This window comes from Accipiter gentilis, chromosome W, assembly GCF_929443795.1.
Source record: "Accipiter gentilis chromosome W, bAccGen1.1, whole genome shotgun sequence".
Classification (NCBI taxonomy): Eukaryota; Metazoa; Chordata; class Aves; order Accipitriformes; family Accipitridae; genus Astur; species Astur gentilis.
The window spans coordinates 6,827,228-6,846,331 of record NC_064918.1 but is presented as its reverse complement, the minus strand read 5'-3'; the positions used below and the strand labels follow the sequence as shown (position 1 = coordinate 6,846,331).

The following is a 19,104-nucleotide window of genomic DNA, read 5'->3' as shown; positions in this document are numbered from 1 at the left end:
CAAACTGGCCAACGGTGTATTCCATACAATGTGTCGTCCCATCTAGTTTAGGAACTGGGAAGTGGGGGCAGGGAATCGCCGCTTGGGGACTAGCTGGGTGTCGGTTGGCGGGTGGTGAGCTATTGCCCTGTGCATTATTTGTACATTCCAATCCCTTTATTACTACTGTTGTCATTTTATTAGTGTTATCATTATAATTATTAGTTTCTTCTTTTCTGTTCTATTAAACCGTTCTTATCTCAACCCACGAGTATTACTTTTTTTTCCCCCGATTTTCTCCCCCATCCCACTGGATGGGAGGAAGTGAGTGAGCGGCTGCGTGGTGCTTAGTTGCTGGCTGGGGTTAAACCACAACAATGGAGTAGTTCACACTTTTGGAAAAATTTGGAAAGAAAGAGGTTTAATTAATACTCAAGGGAGGAATCTTATACATCAGGAATTAAGAACAAAAATTTTAAGAACATTAAGAAAACCAAAGGAGATAACAATAGTGCACATGAGAGAACATCAAAAGAAATTAGATTACCGAATCAGAGGGAATAATTTGTCAAATAGAGAGGCCCAGGAAGCAGCCTTGAGGACTCAGATCACCAAAAGTAACATAGTAATTTTCTTTGTGTAATGAACGGGTTAACTTTGTTCATGAAATCGCACATGGGGGTAGAGACATTCTCCACAATTACCCCTAAAAGTCTTACTGCTAATCTTGACCTTTGGTCCGTGTATTTTAGATAAAAGTTGTAGCCCTTGTTCAAAGCAGAATAGAATCAATTCGGCTAATGGTGTTAAAACAACAATATGATAATTTACTTACATACTAATCGGGAAGGGGGAAGACACACATTGTAATTAAACGAATGCTTTGTGTAAAAAAAAAACAAACAAGAAAAGCAGGGCTTGCTTAAATGTTGCATAAAAGTCATGAGGAAAATAACAAATATAACTTACTAGATAAAGAAGAGAAAGACAACAGCTATAATTTACTAGATAAGGGGATTAACTCTACCACGACTACATATCTCCACAACAAAAGACATTCTACATCAAAAAGACACTTCCCCTTGAGAAGATGGACCGAATCTGCCCAATAATGAACCTACACAAACAAAGGAAAAAAAGAGAGAAACAAGACAAGGTGAAGATTGACAAGGGAAGGGTGCATAAGCTGTATAAAAGGAATGTAACTATAACAGAAAGTTGCGAGCTTTTGGCGGAGCACTGCCTCCCCGGCCGCCCAGCGCTGTTTTGCTCTTTTATCGCTTGCTAATAAATTCAACCTTTTTTTATTCACTACAAATTGGCTCCTCCAATTTGTCACAAGCGTCTATAACATTTGTGTTCCTATATAATGGTTCTAAGGGTAAAATATGTTGCTCTGCTGTAAAGCTTCTGTGCCAAGGAATTGTGTTTTGCCTCTGAATATTTAAGGTTGCCAATAAACTATTCTTGTTGGCAGGTTAATAAGAAAATAAACACTATACAGTCCTGTGTTAATACTTAATTGTGTTTATAGGCAAAATTAAAAGACTTTACTAACTATCTGAGAAGTAATACTCATTTCAAGTTGTGAAAAATGTATAACTATTTCAAACTAGTTACTTGCTTCTTACTTGATTTGGAAAAGGACTATAAGCGATTAGGGTGAAAAACAATTCATATGGCTGTTATAAGTTGTCTCACAGGTATTTCTAACAGCATCTTTTTCAAATACTTTGGTAGTTGTTGTAGTACATATTTTGAAAATATTTCATTAGATTTATTAACTTAAAAAAGACAAATGAAAATTTAAATATACACAAGGCTGCTTAACTTGTCAATAATGAATGTGAAACAGTGTCTATTGAAGAGTTACTCATGGAATTTGACATAGAATGCTAATATGCAGAGATAGACTGAACCCTAGTAAACATTCATAACATTTTAAAAATCAATCCACAAACAGCCACAGGAAAGAGGAAAACGGCTTATAGACCTTTTGAGAAAATACAAGTTGATTTCAGTGAATTACCCAAGTGTCCTGGTTTCAGCTGGGATAGAGTTAACTGTCTTCCTAGTAGCTGATACAGTGCTGTGGTTTAAGTTCAGTATGGGAAGAATGTTGATGGCGCTGATGTTTTCAGTTGTTGCTCGGTGGTGTTTGGACTGTAGTCGGGGATTTTTCAGCTTCTCATGCCTGGCCGGCAAGAGAGCTGGAGGGGCACGGGGGGTTGGTGCGGGACGCGGCCGGGTCGGGTGGCGCGGACTGGCCGACGGGGTGTTCCGTGCCATGGGACGTCCCATCTAGTATAGGAACTGGGAAGTGGGGGGGGATCGCCGCTTGGGGACTGGCTAGGTGTTGATCGGCGGGTGGTGAGCAATTGCCCTGTGCATCATTTGTGCATTCCAATCCTTTTATTACTACTGTTGTCATTTTATTAGTGTTATCATTATCATTATTAGTTTCTTCTTTTCTGTTCTATTAAACCGTTCTTATCTCAACCCACGAGTTTTACTTCTTTTTCCCAATTTTCTCCCCCATCCCACTGGATGGAGGGAGAGTAAGTGAACAGCTGCGTAATGATTGATTACTGGCTGGGGTTAAACCACAACAGTCCATTCTGACACACAACGTGAGGCGCGAAGGGTTGAGATAACAACAAACCTGACCAGAGCTTGTTAAAACAAATTTGTTACCAATCCAACACCCCAAGGTTAAAGATACATCTATCCATGCCTACATAACTACCTTAAAAAAGGTCATGAGAAACAACTGCCAGAAAGGAATAATAGAACAAACACTCCCCTTAGGATTTCCTATTCCTTAGGAACCATGTGCTGATAAAAATGTGAAAAAAAACCCAAACCAAACACCAAAAGAAAAAAAAACATCTCTAAACCCCCGCTGGGAAGGTCCATTTCTTGTTCTTTTGACTACAGATACAGCCATCCGGATGACGGAAAAGGGGATGAACCCATGCTACTCGGGTTAAAGGACCGATCCACACTTCTCATTGGGAAGTAACTAACAACTCAAAGGACTTGAAAGTTACTTTAAAGAGAAAGAACCGATAAGTAAACCTGTGATCATCAACTGTGTAAATCTAGATTGTAATTGCTATCCATTTGCTTAAGTGTATAGTGTGTCAGGGAAATTGGTGGAGCCATTGCCCTTACGAGTATTTCCCCAGAGGAGTTTGTCAGGAGTGACAGGATCAGGAAAAACAATTGACTGACAAGGCCTTACGCCTAGGGGTTTTAATAGGAAAAATTGAAAAGGATTCCACTGAGTGGTGAGAAATATTTGTAAAAGGAATACATCCCGAACAATATTGTTATCATTCAATGAACCTTACCCTAACGTAACAATAATAACTGACATAAATTGTAGAAAAATGGTCGTGAGAGTGAGTTGCTACTTGTGGGAAGTGAAAAGATAAAAATTGGAGCGCTTACAAAATAAGACAGGCCAAACAACCTAACAAGTGCTCCCCTGAAGAATACATTTGCTGCTGAGAAGGTGGTACACCCCGTTGCTCGAAGCAACCGAATAGACGGAAAAGGCAGAAATGTACTGCTGTGGGGACTGTTGATGACAAGCTGCCTTAAATATAAAGCTACAGACCCATATAATAAGCACTACCAAGTTGAAAACACCCTAACGTTTCCCACTGACCCAACCTCGCTCCACAATGACCTAAAGGATTTAAAAATTAAAGATATAAAAAAGCAAGGATCTTAGGGTATAAAAGAGACACCTTATGATAATATATTAAGTTGGAAAAATAATACACACGATTGTCCATGGATTCCACCACTGTTCCCTAGACATTGAAATCAGGCTCTAATGTCTTTGCTTTATGTAATTTTAAGCCTTAGAAATCTAAAATTCTTAGTTTTGGTATGGATGGGCTCAGTATAAGGGAAAAATCTCCATCAGCCATACGAATGGATTCAGTCAAGATGGGAAGATTCCATAATTACCCCTAATAGTCTTACTGCTAACCTTAACTCTTAAACCATGCATTTTTAATAAATTAATCGCTATTGTTAAAGGGCGCTTGGAAGCTGCACATTTAATGCTGCTACGAAAGCAATATGAACAAAACGCAGATGAAAGAATTACTCCTATCCTCGGGCGGGCAAAAGAAGTATTGGATCAATTTAATGAACAAAATCAGAATCAAACAGAAAAGGGGGGGATTGTAATGAACGGGTTAACTTTGTTCATGAAATCGGGAAGGGAGAAGAGACATATTGAAAGTTAGCAGATGCCTTGTGTAAATAACAAAACTTGCTTAATTGGTGCGTAAAAGTCACAGGAAGAGGGCAATGGCTATAACTTACTAGCTAAGGAGGGAAAAGAACAACAGCTATAATCTACCAGATAAGGGGATTAATTCTGCCAAGACTATACTTTTCCACATCAAAAGACATTCTACATCAAAAGATACTCGTCCTTGAGAAGATCGACCAAATCTGCTTAGTAACAGACCTGCACGAATGAAGAAAGAAGAAGCAGGACAAGGTGGAGACTTGCAAGAAAGAGATACATGAAATGTATATAAGGAATGTAACTATAACCTAAAGTTGCAAGCTTGTGGTGGAGCACTGCTTCCCCGGCCGCCCAGCGCTGTTTTGCTCTCTTATCGCTTGCTAATAAATTCGACCTTTTTTTATTCACTACAAATTGGCTCCTCCAATTTGTCACGAGCGTCTATACCATCTTCTATCCTGGCAAAGTACTTTGTTAATCTTCTTGGAGACAGCCAGCCATTTCTTAGACATTGTTAACAAAAAGCAGCAACAGCTAACCACAGACAGATGAACAAATTCGTGCATTCTTCCTTCTTGTTGCTTAACTTCCCTCTGATTAATGCACTAAAGTGTATGTGAACTAGGTCTTGATATCAAAAGTGAACAGCAGAAAGGGTCTTTCATTACCCAAATGGGTTCTGCTTTCTCTTATTGGAGGGGTTTGCTTTGTGAGATAGTTTTAAAACAGGAAGTTTTATTCCTAAGTGTGCAGACAACAATGACAGGTTTCTTCTACCTTGGTTTCATGAATCCTAGTAAAGCATCAGTCAGCATTCATCTTCATGAGAATGAAAAAATGATTTTACACGTTAGAAAACTTAAGTTTGCTTTATAGCAGTAGGATAAACTATTAAAAAATGCCTGTTGGAGTTAGGACCCAATTTTCAGGGATCACATGAATACATAGGTGTGTTGGGGTAGCGGGAGGGGGCCACAGGAGTGGGTTCTGTGAGAAGCTGCTAGAAGCTTCCCCGGCTCCATGTCGGACCTGCCTCTGACCAAGGCCAACCCAGTCAATGACCGTGGTAGTGTTATAGACGCTCATGACAAATTGGAGGAGCCAATTTGTATTAAATAAAGGATTGAATTTATTAGCAAGTGATAAGAGAGCAAAACAGCGCTGGGCGGCCGGGGAGGCAGTGCTCCGCCAAAAGCTCGCAACTTTCTGTTATAGTTACATTCCTTTTATACAGTTTATGCACCCCTCCCTTGTCAATCTTCACCTTGTCTTGTTTCTCCCTTTTTTTTTCTTTGCTCGTGTAGGTTCATTATTGGGCAGATTCGGTCCATCTTCTCAAGGGGAAGTGTCTTTTTGATGTAGAATGTCTTTTGTTGTGGAGATATGTAGTCCTGGTAGAGTTAATCCCCTTATCTAGTAAATTATAGCTGTTGCCTTTCTCTTCTTTATCTAGTAAGTTATATTTGTTATTTTCCTCATGACTTTTACGCAACATTTAAGCACTTGGGTTTTCTTTTTTTTTTTTTTACACAAAGCATTCGTTTAATCACAATGTGTGTCTTCCCCCTTCCCGATTAGTATGTAAGTAAATTATCATATTGTTGTTTTAACACCATTGGCCGAATTGATTCTATTCTGCTTTGAACAAGGGCTACAACTTTTATCTAAAATACACGGACCAAAGGTCAAGATTAGCAGTAAGACTTTTAGGGGTAATTGTGGAGAATGTCTCTACCCCCATGTGCGATTTCATGAACAAAGTTAACCCGTTCATTACAGTAGCGCCTCTGCGATAGCATATTTAAGAAGGGGAACCTGAAGCAGGGGAGGAGATTGGAAAGTGAGAGAAGCACCTATGCAGATACCGAGGTCAATGAAGAAGGAAGGGGAGGAGGTGCGCCGGAAGAGGTGATGCCCCTGCAGCCCATGGTGAGACAGCAGGCTGTCCCCCTGCAGCCCATGGATGTGAATGGTGGAGCAGATGCCCACCTGCAGCCCGTGGAGGAGCCCACACTGGAGCAGGGGGATGCCCCTGAAGACGGCCGTGACTCCATGGGAAAGCCCACGCTGGAGCAGCCTGTGACTGAAGATTGGCCCGTGGAAAGGACCCATGCCGGGGAAGTTCGTGAAGAACTGCAGCCCGTGGGAAGGACTTGCGTTGGAGAAGTTCGTGAAGAACTGCAGCCCGTGGGAGGGACCCCACACTGGAGCAGGGGAAGAGTGAGGAGTCCTCTCCCTGAGGAGGAAGGAGTGGCAGAGACAATGCATGGCGAACTGATACACCCCACACCCCCATCCTCTGCCCCCCTGCGCCGCCGGGGGGAGGAGGTAGAGAGAACCGGCAGAGGAGTTGAGCCGGGAAGGAGGGAGGGGTGGGGGGAAGGTGTTCTAAGGTTTGGTTTTACTTCTCATTATCCTTGTTTGGATTTGATTTGTAGTAAATTAAATTGATTTTGTTTCTTCCCCAATGTTATAAATGAATTTAGTCCCAAACAGGATTCTAAACAAAATTAACAATTTATTAAATGAATAAAAGCAAGCAAACAGCGCTGGGCACGCAGGGAGCTTCTGCTCTACCAAGATGCGCGCTGTGAAAAACAAGACAGCTTCTTTTATAGTCTAACGTTCGTTACATATTCATACTAGGCGTGTTCTTCTCCATCTCCTGGTTGTGTGGGTGCTTAGAAACTTATCTCTGACCAGGCTCCCCGCTGTTCGCGCCAGACAGCAGACATCCTGTGTAACAGCCGACACCTTGCACAGCACTAGCTGCGATCACCAGAACCCAAACAAGTTCACAACAGACACCTCCCCCCTCAACAAATGCATACAACAAATCGCCCATCAAGACCTTAAGTACTGCAGTCTCTGAGGCTAAATATACATCTAAATGCCTCAGTTGCCCCCTAGGATCCTTTGTTTAACACTGTGCAGTTAACAATGTTATAGACGCTCGTGACAAATTGGAGGAGCCAATTTGTAGTGAATAAAAAAAAGGTCGAATTTATTAGCAAGCGATAAAACAGCAAAACAGCGCTGGGCGGCCGGGGAGGCAGTGCTCCGCCACAAGCTCGCAACTTTATGTTATAGTTACATTCCTTATATACAGTTCATGCACCCCTTTCTTGCAAGTCTCCGCCTTGTCCTGCTTCTTCTTTCTTCACTCGTGCAGGTTTGTTACTAGCCAGATTCGGTCGATCTTCTCAAGGACGAGTGTCTTTTGATGTAGAATCTCTTTTGATGTGGAGAAGTACAGTCTTGGCAGAATTAATCCCCTTATCTGGTAAATTGTAGTTGTTGTCTTTTTCCTCCTTATCTAGTAAGTTATAGCTGTTGTTCTTTTCCCTCTTTAGTTAGTAAGTTATAGCCGTTGCCCTCTTCCCGTGACCTTTATGCACCATTTAAGCAAGCCTTGTTACTTACACAAGGTATCTGCTAAATCTCAATATGTCTCTTCCCCCTTCCCGATTTCATGAACAAAGTTAACCCTTTCATTACAAAGAACAAAACCCAAACTATATACATATCATCTGTCTCTTCCCGGCCTGCGGTTATACAAGGACCGATTTAAGATTACATATACAGTGAGGGTCACATTTTATTATGCGGCCCTAGCATCGTTTATATTGACACGAATCAGATGAACATATTTCACACCCAAGTTGAGCCTGTCTTTTGCCCGTTGTAATGAACGAGTTAACTTTGTTCATGAAATCGGGAAGGGAGAAGAGACATATTGAAAGTTAGCAGATGCCTTGTGTAAATAACAAAGCTTGCTTAATTGGTGCGTAAAGGTCACTGGAAGAGGGCAACGGCTATAACTTACTAGCTAAGGAGGGAAAAGAACAACAGCTATAATCTACCAGTTAAGGGGATGGACTCTGCCAAGACTACTTTTTCACATCAAAAGAGATTCTACATCAAAAGACACTCGTCCTTGAGAAGATAGACCAAATCTGCTTAGTAACAGACCTGCATGAATGAAGAAAGAAGAAGCAGGACAAGGCGGAGACTTGCAAGAAAGGGGTACATGAAATGTATATAAGGAATGTAACTATAACCTAAAGTTGCAAGCTTGTGGCGGAGCACTGCCTCCCCGGCCGCCCAGCGCTGTTTTGCTCTCTTATCGCTTGCTAATAAATTCGACCATTTTTTATTCACTACAAATTGGCTCCTCCAATTTGTCACGAGCGTCTATAACACCCGTGATCATAAGCGGTGAGTGATCCCTCCCTGTCCTTGTCTGAGCCCACGAGCTTTTCTTTATATTTTCTCCTCATCCCACGGGGGGTGGGGGTGGGGGGGAGAAGCGAGCGAGCGGCTTCATGGTGCTTTGTTACCGGCTGGGTTTAAACCACGACAATAGGTTTAGTACACAGATTAGAAAAATAGCTCAGGGGATTACAAGTATTGCAGTAGTTTAAGACTATCATAATTGATCGTGCTGAAGGGGGTACTGATATAGTTGTGCTGTCATTTGTCCAATGCAATGTGATGCCACCTTTTACCTTCTGTAAGGTTCATATTGTTATAAATCGACAGAGCCAATTCTATATAAAATTCATAAATTTATTGAGAATAGCAAGCAAGCAGCGCTGGGCGGCCGGGGAGTCCGCGCTCCACCAACGGCTCCCAACTTTCTGTTATAGTTACATTCCTTTTGTACAGTTCATGCACCCCTTTCTTGTAAATCTCCGCCTTGTTTTGCTTCTTCTTTCTTCACTCGTGCAGGTTTGTTAATGGGTAGTTTCCGTCAATCTTCTCAAGGGACAGTGTCTTTTGATATGGAGAAATGCAGTCCTGGTAGAGTTAATCCCCTTATCTGGTGAATTATAGTCGTTGACTTTTCCCTCCATATCTAGTAAGTTGTAGTTGTTGTCTTTTCTCGTGACGTTTACCCAACATTTAGGCAAGCCTTGCTTATTTACATAAAGTATTTGTTCAATCACAATGTGTCCCTTCCCCCTTCCCGATTGGTATGTAAGCCTTATTGTCTTCTTTTAATTCAACAAGAACTACACAATGTCAGGAAACAATTTGGTTCCCTTTCGATCACAGTCCCCCGTTTTCCTTTTTGGTACCAGCATTAATTCGTGTAAAATACATGGATCAAAGGTTAAGGTTAGCAGTAAGAGTATTAGGGGTAATTGTGGAATCTTCTCATCTTGACAGAGTCCATTTGTATGGTTGATGGAGATTTTTCCCCTGTATTGAGTTCATTTATACCAAAACTAAGAATTTTACATTTCTAAGGCTTAAAATTACATAAAGCAAAGACATTAGAGTTTGATCCTAACGTCTAGGGAACAGTGGTGGTATCCAGGGACCATTGTGGGTATTATTTTCCTAACTTAATATATTATTGTAAGGTGTCTCTTTTATACCTTAAGATTCTTGCCTTTTTATATCTTTAATTTTTTTAAAATCCTTTAGGTCATTGTGGAGCGAGGTTGGGTCAGTGGGAAATGTTAGGGTGTTTTCAACTTGGTAGTGCTTATTATATGGGTCTGTAGCTTTATATTTAAGGCAGCTCATCATCAACAGTCCCCACAGCAGTACATTTCTGCCTTCTCCTGTCTACTCGGTTGCTTCAAGCAACGGGGTGTACCATCTTCTCGGCAGCAAAAGTATTCTTCAGGGGAGCACTTGTTAGGATGCTTGGCCTGTCTTATTTTGTAAGTGTTACCAATATTTGATAGAAATTAGAATTTTACATAAGTTAGGTTTGGTTAAAAGGGAAAAGACTGTAGAATATAGGAGTTTGAAGCTCGCAATAGTTATAGAAACCTAGGAACATACAAAATGTGCTGTAAGCAATCATAAAAAGAATAAGTATTGTCTTAGATCGGTTAACCATAGAAATTTAGATAGATTTGTTAGATTGTAGTGTTTTGTTTTAATGAACAAAGAGAGAGATCGTTATGGACCTTAGCTTTGTGGTTTAGAAACCCTACTTTGATCAAAAGTCCAGTTAGTGGAATAGGTAAGATTAACCAATGAATGTTATAGTATAAGAATATTGATAAGGTGATGTAACTGGGGGCCAATCACTAGAAACGTTAAATTTAAGAATTAACATAGAATGTACTTTTATGTAAATCTAATACATGATGGCAAAATCGTACTGCGCAGAATCGTATAAGAGAGGTCAACTATCGGACAAAGTGAGGAAGACTATGGAAGACCACCAGAGGGCTTATGAAGACCACCAGAGACTTCACTACGCCTGCGTAAAAGGACATTTACATATGCTAATGATCTTTCGGACAATTGATGATTATGCATGATATTTCCCAGGAATCTAGTGAATATGTATGACAGGTGTATATTTAACCTGCATGATTAAATCAGACAGGTGCACACACTAGGTGGAGTGATCCCCTGTGTGCCCAGCGCTGCAATAAAGGAGTGCCTGCTTCTTAACTTCTCATTGCTGTTATAAATTGAGACCACAAGGGATCATAATCCAATTAAAATTTTATTGATTATAGCAAGTAGAATATGAGCAAATTCAGCGCTGGACGGCAGGGGAGTCTGCGCTCCACCAACTGCCGTACTGAGCAGTTCAAACAGTCCCTTTTTATACACCTTTATTTCCGTGTTGTGAAGTAGTGGAGATACTCTGCGCATGTTTCGGTTGTTGTTGGGGGGTCGTTGTCTGTCTCTTTGAGGCCGAAGTAAGAAGTCTTTCTCCTTTGTCTCATAGTTAATCTCTTACTCATATGTCCTTATATGGGGTTGTCTGTCTTGTTTCTGTCGGTTCCTGGATACCTGGTGGTTATCTTGCATAATGGTAAACGATTGTGGTTATCTTATCTTATCTTACACAGGTGGTGTCTGGTAGCTGTTTGCATGAGCGATTTCCTGACCTTTACATTGAGCTTAACATAAATCTTAATAACAATACCCTAGTCCATAGTTTCTCACAATCCCCCCTTTTTCTTTTTATCCTATTATTGTTTATTAGACGTTACTTTCATTTTCGGCACTGCAAGCAAATCTTTTTCCACAATCCCAACATTTATCATAACACTCACAAGGTAATATTTCACAATTACAATAGGCATAGTTTTCACGTGGCATAACGCATTCACAACAACTTTCATCTTCATTAATAGATACACTTTTATCTTTTACCTCAGACCTCGTAGTTAAAATAAGTAATTTAGCTATGTCAAACCGTTTTTTAATAAAATGTAAAATATAGCGTAATATACAAGGCCCAAATATAAGTCCTAGAATCAACATAGTAAGCGGTCCTGCTAAAACAGACAACAAAGTGGTTAGCCAAGGTGAAACATTAAACCAGTTTTCATACCATGACCTGTCCGCTTCACGATTCTTTTTACGTTGATCTAATCTTTTCCGGAGTTCAGACATAGTGTTCTGGACTACTCCCGTATGGTCAGCAAAAGAACAACATTCTTCATTGAGAGCTATACATAACCCTCCTTCTTTTAAGAACAATAGGTCTAATCCTCTTCTATTTTGCAGCACTACTTCTGATAAAGACTTTACTGAAGTGGCTAAATTCTGGATAGATTGTTCTATTTTTGTTAAATCCTCATCTACAGCCATCTGCAAACTTTGTAATTTCTGACCTTTTACTAGGGAGGCTATGCCTGTACCTGCTCTAACTCCGCCCCCTATCAGCAGTGTAGCTAGGGTTACCACTGTAATTGGCTCTCGTTTTTGTCTATTCAGGTCTCCTTCAAAGTGGCGTAGCACCTCCTTAGAGGTGTGATAGATTAGACGAGGAACAATAATCACCTGTACGCAAAACTGAGATTGATTAAACACGTTTAGGGATAGGCAAGGCGTTATTCCGATGTCTGAACAAACCCATTTAGCTCCCGGTGTCGGGATAGCCTATTTGTCATTTTGATTTTTGTGTTTTTCTATATCGGTGTTAGTGATTGTTCGGTTGCACAAAGGCTGATACTTTTTGGGCACTGTTCCTATACATTTTCCTTGACCCGTTACTAATTGAATAGTAATTCTTTGTGTATGATTCTTCTGGTCATTCCATGGACATTCTCGTGGGTTTGAACCATTAGACCATTGAATCTTACCTAGTTTTCCAATTGCCTCAAAATATGGTGGTCTAACATTATAACATAACCAGCATTCCTTAGTTAAATTTGGTTTGCTTTCATTAAGGGCACGATAAGAGGCTTGCATTAGATTCCATAAGGGGTCTTTGGATTCTGACAACTCTAGATCCCTGGATAAGGAGAATTCAGTCACAGTATCATTAGTTGTTTTTGAAAGAGAGTCTGGAGAAGGGATTACAACAATTACGGGGGCAACTTTTTCTTCAGAAGAAGTGGGTGGATTCAGGACCAGATTTGGTCCTATTGACAAAGGATCATGAGGAAGTTTTTCTTTAAGTATTCTAAAATAACTTCCCCTATCCGTTCCGTGTTCCTAATATCTAATTCCCCAGATACGGCCAATTAACCATGTGTCATCTTGGGGTTTTTTTATGGTGATTTCAATTCTTTTACAGGACACTTCGACACAGGGTTTTATAGGGTCTCCACTAAAATCATGTGTTGAGGGAGTGCAGCCTGGGGGTCCCCAAGTTACATCTATATATTTATCTCCCTGCGTTTTCCAACTTGAAGCAATAGTTTCACAACCCCAATAGCCACAGTAAAAATGACCTGGATAATTACAATAACTTTTGCCAGGGTTACTTGCTGGACATATATAAAATGCCTTGCATTGGACTTGAAGCATTGCTGCATCTTGGGGCCCCCCTTCTATAGGTATCAGGGAATATAGATGCACGGAGAAGTTCCACTTTCCTGGACCAATCTGAGTTTGAATTAATTTTGATTCTGGTAAATTATATAATTTCCAGGCCATAGGTTCATGAGGGTTTCCATTTGCTTGGGTTATTATTAATAACCAAGCTAATGGTATACCAGGAAAAAGGGTGTCTGTCAATTTTATCAATTTAAGTTTATTTTTACCAGTCCTGGGGAAGTTCGACCATTGTTGCTTTTGCGTCCCATTGTTTTGGTTCTTTTCTCCACAGTTTGTTCCTCCTCTGCCTCGCCTGTCGACTCGGTTGCTTCGAGCCACGGGGTATACCATCTTCTCGGCAGCAAGGGAATTCTTCAGGAGAACAGCTGTTTCGGGCTTTCTGCCTGTTTATATAGGCTTCCCACTTTGCAGCTTTAACTAATGGGGCAAAGCAAGACACAGTTAGTATTCCCCTTCTGTATTTTATAGCCAAGATTTCAGCTACAAAGGGGATTGGTTCATTGGAATGGTAACAATAATATTGAAGGTTTATTCTTTTGGTAAAAATTTCCCACCATTCATGGGATTCTCAAATAATTTCTTGTTTAGACTCTAATTGTTTTAGTTTTCATTCAGTGAGAGTTCATTGGATTTTCCAACACTGTGTGCAAACTCCTATTGGAGGGTATCCATATTCACAGTGTGTCTACCATTTATTCTGGCATACCTTACACCTGAAACAAGCAAATGGATAACAATTGCAGTTCAAATTATTACACCTAATTCGTACATCTAGAGTGCTCAAATTATTTACACTTGTGTATCCTCTGTATTCAATATTGTGTGGTTGTATAAGTTTAGCAATTTCCTTTAGCACACTTTGTATGCTTCCATGTATAATAGATAAAAGAAGAAGTAATTATAGCAAATATAAACAGCAATATACACTTTATACTAAAAGGTAATGCAGCAAAATAATCAAATAAAGTCTCTATCATTACGTTATCTTTTCAAGGTTATCTTGGTGTCACCTGGAGTACTGATTACTTTCCAGTGGGGTCTTGTCACTGGGCCTTTAATGCGACTGGCATGAGTCCATCCACGTTCAGCAGTCCGGACAGCTGTTTCTGTTGTAAGCAAAACAAGATAAGGTCCCTCCCAATTGGGTTTTAGGGTTTCTTCTTTCCACGTTTTAACCAATATCCAGTCCCCAGGTTTAAAATTGTGAATTTTTAAGTCCAACGGAGGTCGTTGCACAATCAGTCCATGTTCTCAAAGCTTGTTACGATGTTCTGCTAATTGTGAAACATATTCATTAATTACACAATCTCGAATCAAAACATTTGTTTGTGGACTTTCAATTCTATAGGGCATCCCATACACCATTTCAAATGCTGATATTCCTACATCTGCTCGGGGTCTGGTTCTGAGAACTAATAGTGCCATGGGTAGGCACTTAATCCATGATAATTTGGTTCTATCATTAATTTAGTCAAAATAGTTTTGATTTCTTCATTCATCCTTTCAACTTTTCCCGAACTTTGTGGGTGCCATGGCGTATGGTATTCCCACTTAATACCCAAGCTTTCTGTTAGATCTTTAACAATTTTTGACACAAAGTGTGTTCCTCTGTCCGAGTCGATTACATCAGGTATTCCATATCGAGGTATAATATGTTCAAGTAATACTTTAGTAACCTGATTAGCAGTTGCCTTGGAGGTAGGAAAAGCTTCAACATAATGTGTTAAGTGATCCATCATTACTAATAAATATTTGTAACGCCCTACCCTGGGTAGTTCAGTAAAATCCACTTGTATGTGTGAGAAAGGTCTGTATGCTGGGGAACGTCCTCCAAGAGGTTTTTGTCTCATGTTGTTCCGATTAACCTTTTGACAAGTCTCGCAGGCTGCTGTGACTGTCTTTGCTATGTTATATACGCCTATACAGGCAAACTGCTGATTAAAATGATCAACTAACGCCTGCGTTCCCCAGTGTGTTTTACTGTGTATTTTTGAAAATATTTCGAGTGCTATGCCCTTCGGCAAGACTTCTCTCCCATCTGGCAATATGTACTTACCATCCTGTTCCTTAGCTCCCATTTGCTCTAATTTTTCCTTTTCTACAGACTCAAAACTCAAATTTTTACTAACAGGCACTTGTTGCATAGTTAAAATTGTACTATAATTACCTGCTACTCGTTTCGCTTCTGTATCAGCTGCATTATTTCCCCTAACTTGATAACTTGTACCTCGCTGGTGTCCCTTTATATGTACAACTGCTATTTTATTCGGCATTTTTAATGCCTCCAGAACTCGCCAAATTAATTCTGGGTGTATCAGTTCTTTTCCCTGTGAGTTAATAAATCCTCTTTCCTCCCATATTTTTCCAAAGGTATGTACCACTCCGAACGCATAGCGTGAGTCTGTATATATAGTTCCATCCTTTCCCTTCAGTGACACTAATGTTTTCCACAATGCATACAGCTCACAGGCTTGAGCCGACCAGCTGGCACTCAGGGGGCTTGATTCTATTGTTTTAAATTCTCCTTTTTCCAATTTAACGATGGCATATCCGGATAATCGTTTACCTTCCACTATTCGTGATGACCCATCTATAAATAATACTTCTCCACATTGTAGTTCTTCTTCTTCTAAGTCTGGCCTAATGCGTGTCTGCTGTTCAATTGTTTGAAAACAATTGTGCAATAGTTCATTGCCTTCTCCTGGGTATAAAAATTCAGCAGGATTAACTGCTCCAATAGTTTTTAAAGATAGTTTAGGGGATTCTATAAGTATTCCTTCATACTTTAATAATCGGCTATCTGTAAGCCACTTTTCTGCTTTTTGTTGTAGCACTCCCCTGATGTTATGAGGTGCATATAAGACAACTTCTCCATTAAAGGTAATGCGATTCATTTCCTCAAGTAATAAGGCAGCAGCAACAATGATTTGTAAACAACCTGGTCAACCCCTGCTCACAGGATCCAACAGCTTTTATAAGTATGCCACCGGTTTCTTTTGTCTGGCCCATTCCTGAGTTAATACTCCGAATGCCGTTCCTTCATGTATGTTAACGAATAAATGGAATGGCCGCTTTAAATCTGGGAGGCTTAAAACCGGTGCTTGACTTAGCTCCCTTCTGAGACTGGCAAACTGCTCTTGATCCTGAGGGGTCCACTTGGGTATTTTGTCTTTAGACAGTTGTTCATATAAAAATTTAACTTTAAAGCTGTAGTTCTCTATCCATTGTCTACAATACCCAAATAGCCCTAATGCCTGCCGAATTTGCCTCTTAGTGACAGGCATAGGTAATTCTAGAATTCCTTTAATGCGCTCTGGATCCAATATCTTCTTGCCGTTAAACAAATAATGCCCCAAATATTTCACTTTTTCCTCCACAAATTGTAACTTTTCTTGTGATACCCGTAGTCCCTTTTGTGCAAGAAAGTTTAGGAGTCGAATGCTTTCTTTTCTTACATCCTCCTTATTATTCTCTGCTATGAGCAGATCATCTACATACTGTAACAGTACGTTTCCTGTTTGTACCTGGTATTCTTTTAAGAGCTCCTCCAGGGCTTGTCCAAACAGATTAGGGGATTCAGTGAACCCTTGGGGGAGCACGGTCCATCTCAATTGCTGTCTACGGCTTGTCTCTATGTTTTCCCATTCAAATGCAAAATAATCACGGCATTCTTCTGCCAGTGGACAGGCCCAAAAGGCATCCTTTAAATCAATCACACTATACTAGGAGTTATGGGGTCCTAGCTTACTTAGCAGTGTGTATGGATTTGCTATTACAGGGAACCGGGTGATAGTTCTTTTGTTTATTTCTCTCAAATCATGTACAAGCCGATATTTCCCATTCGGCTTCCTTACAGGCAAAATGGGGGTGTTAAAGGGTGACATACAAGGCTCTAAGATTCCTTGTGCTAACAATCGATCAATTTCTGGTTTTAATCCTCTCCGTCCTTCTAGGGATATGGGATATTGCCTCACCCTCACAGGTATGTGGGGTTCAGAGATTTGAATTTTAATCGGTGGGATTTCCAGTTTACTTATTGTGTCCGGAGAGTACCAGACATCAGGGTTAATTTGGTTTTGATCGTCCACGGTTAAAGGATAAGCAGACACCGTTAGCTCTTGATTTTTTACTTTAATTTCTAATTGTAATTCGACAATTAAATCCCGTCCTAACAGATTAAATTCTGCTTCAGGGACGAGCAAGAGTTCACCCATTCCAAATTTATTTTCAGTTTCGAACACCACATGTTTTGATTTTGTTTACTTTAAAGGGTTCCCCTTTTGCTCCAATTACTTGTACTTTTTCAGGGGAAGCTTTACATCCCTCAGGTATTTGCCTAATAGTCGATTTCTCAGCCCCAGTGTCTACTAAAAAGGTGAATTCTTGTTTATGGGGACCTATTTTTAATTTTATCAAGGGCTCATGATGACTCCGGTCCCCTAAGATATAGAGCCCCTGACTTTCCTATTCCGTTTTTAATATTTCCTCATCCCTGATCCTTTCTCTGCAATTCTTCTTTATATGTCCCTTCTTTCCACAGTAAAAACAACATCTCTGTTCCTTCTTTACTACTACGTTCTCTTGTCTCGTTCCAGCAGATCTGTGTTCACCAGTCCGCCCTTTGCGATCCTCTCTGACTGCTGCTACCATCATTTTTACTTGTCGCTTGCTGCTCTCTTCTTCTCGCCTTACGTAGACTTTCTGAGCTTCTCTCAATAATTCATCCAACCCTCTATTCTGTCAGTCTTTTAACTTTTCAATTTTCTTTCTGATATCTTCCCATGATTTTGCCACAAACTGAGTTTTGAGGAGTGTTTGTCCTAAAGGGTCGTCTGGATTTACTCCAGAGTATAGCTGAAGGGCTTTCTTCAGTCGTTCTAGCCACTCAGTAGGGCTCTCATCTTTCTTTTGCATTTCATTAAATGCTTTATTGATATTCTGGCCACGGGGTACTGCTTCTCTAATCCCCTGAATTACTATAGTTCTCAGGTCCTGCATATGAGTTCTATGCACCGGATCCTGATTATCCCAATTAGGTCTTTGGAGCGGCCATTTAATATCTGCTTGGGGTCCCTGGGCATGCTGAGCATCCCACAGTCTCATTCCTGCTCGTCTAATCATATCTCTTTCCTCGGTAGTGAATAATTGACCAAGGATAGATTGCATCTCATCCCAAGTATAAAGGTTTGGTCCCAAAAATTGATCTAATCTTTCTGCCACTCCGAGTGGGTCCTCAATTAAGTTTCCCATCTCGGTTCTTTTAAAATCTCGTAGATCAACCGAGCTTAGGGGTACAGAAATATATCCAATCACAGGTTGAGGTCCCCCCATGGGCATTTCCCTCAGAGGATACATCTGAGCTGCCCCTTTTTGACTTCTAGTCACGCGTCTAGGAGGAGGGGGGGACCCTTGTTCCGACTCTGGTGGGGGAGTGGGCGCTCTGGGGACCTCTGGAGGGGCTGCGGGAGCAGGAGGAGGAATGTAAGGGGGGGGGGGTTAGAAGGGTTTCGTCTAACTCCTCCTTCTTTTTCTTTTGTTTAGTTTTTACTTCATTCAGTGGGTAAAGTCTAGCTCCCGGTTTTTCTAGCCACACTTCCGCATACTGACTTTCCTCCGGGTTAAGGGGTTTTTTTATTATTAACCCAGAGGTTTAATTGTTGTTTTACCCAATCCTCTTCTGACCCATAGACTGGCCAAAAGACATTTTTAGAAATCTTCTTCCCTCCCCATATCTTAGTACAATATTCTATCATTTTCTGCTTATCTTTCCTTAGGGTTCCAGGGAAATATCTCCAATTGTCTAAGATATATGCCAGAGGGGTATTCTTAGGTACAGTGGGTACCCTTCCCATGGGAGTCGAAGGCTTGCTGCCCTTCGCCCCCATCTTCTGGATTATCCACACACACACACTCACTCGCTCCCCTTGTTCCTGGCCCAGTCCCTCGCGGGAGATGGGAAACGCAGTACTTAAGAGTCCACACTCGCTTGGTTCAGTATATCGAACCTCTCATTTGTTATAATCCAGGAAACCCAATCCCGCCCGAACGGCAAACCCGCGAACAAATTCGCAATATACTTA

The 19,104-nt window shown here is 40.7% G+C and overlaps 1 long non-coding RNA gene across 1 annotated transcript; it reads right to left on the bottom strand.

Moving 5' to 3' along the window:
• Window positions 1–10,714: 10,714 nt before the first annotated feature.
• Window positions 10,715–14,129, bottom strand: LOC126035431 (uncharacterized). Its single transcript, XR_007504931.1, has 2 exons — window positions 14,035–14,129; window positions 10,715–13,441 (listed from the first exon to the last, which is right to left on the bottom strand). It is a non-coding gene; the product is annotated as an uncharacterized LOC126035431 (long non-coding RNA).
• Between the last annotated feature and the right edge of the window lie 4,975 nt (window positions 14,130–19,104).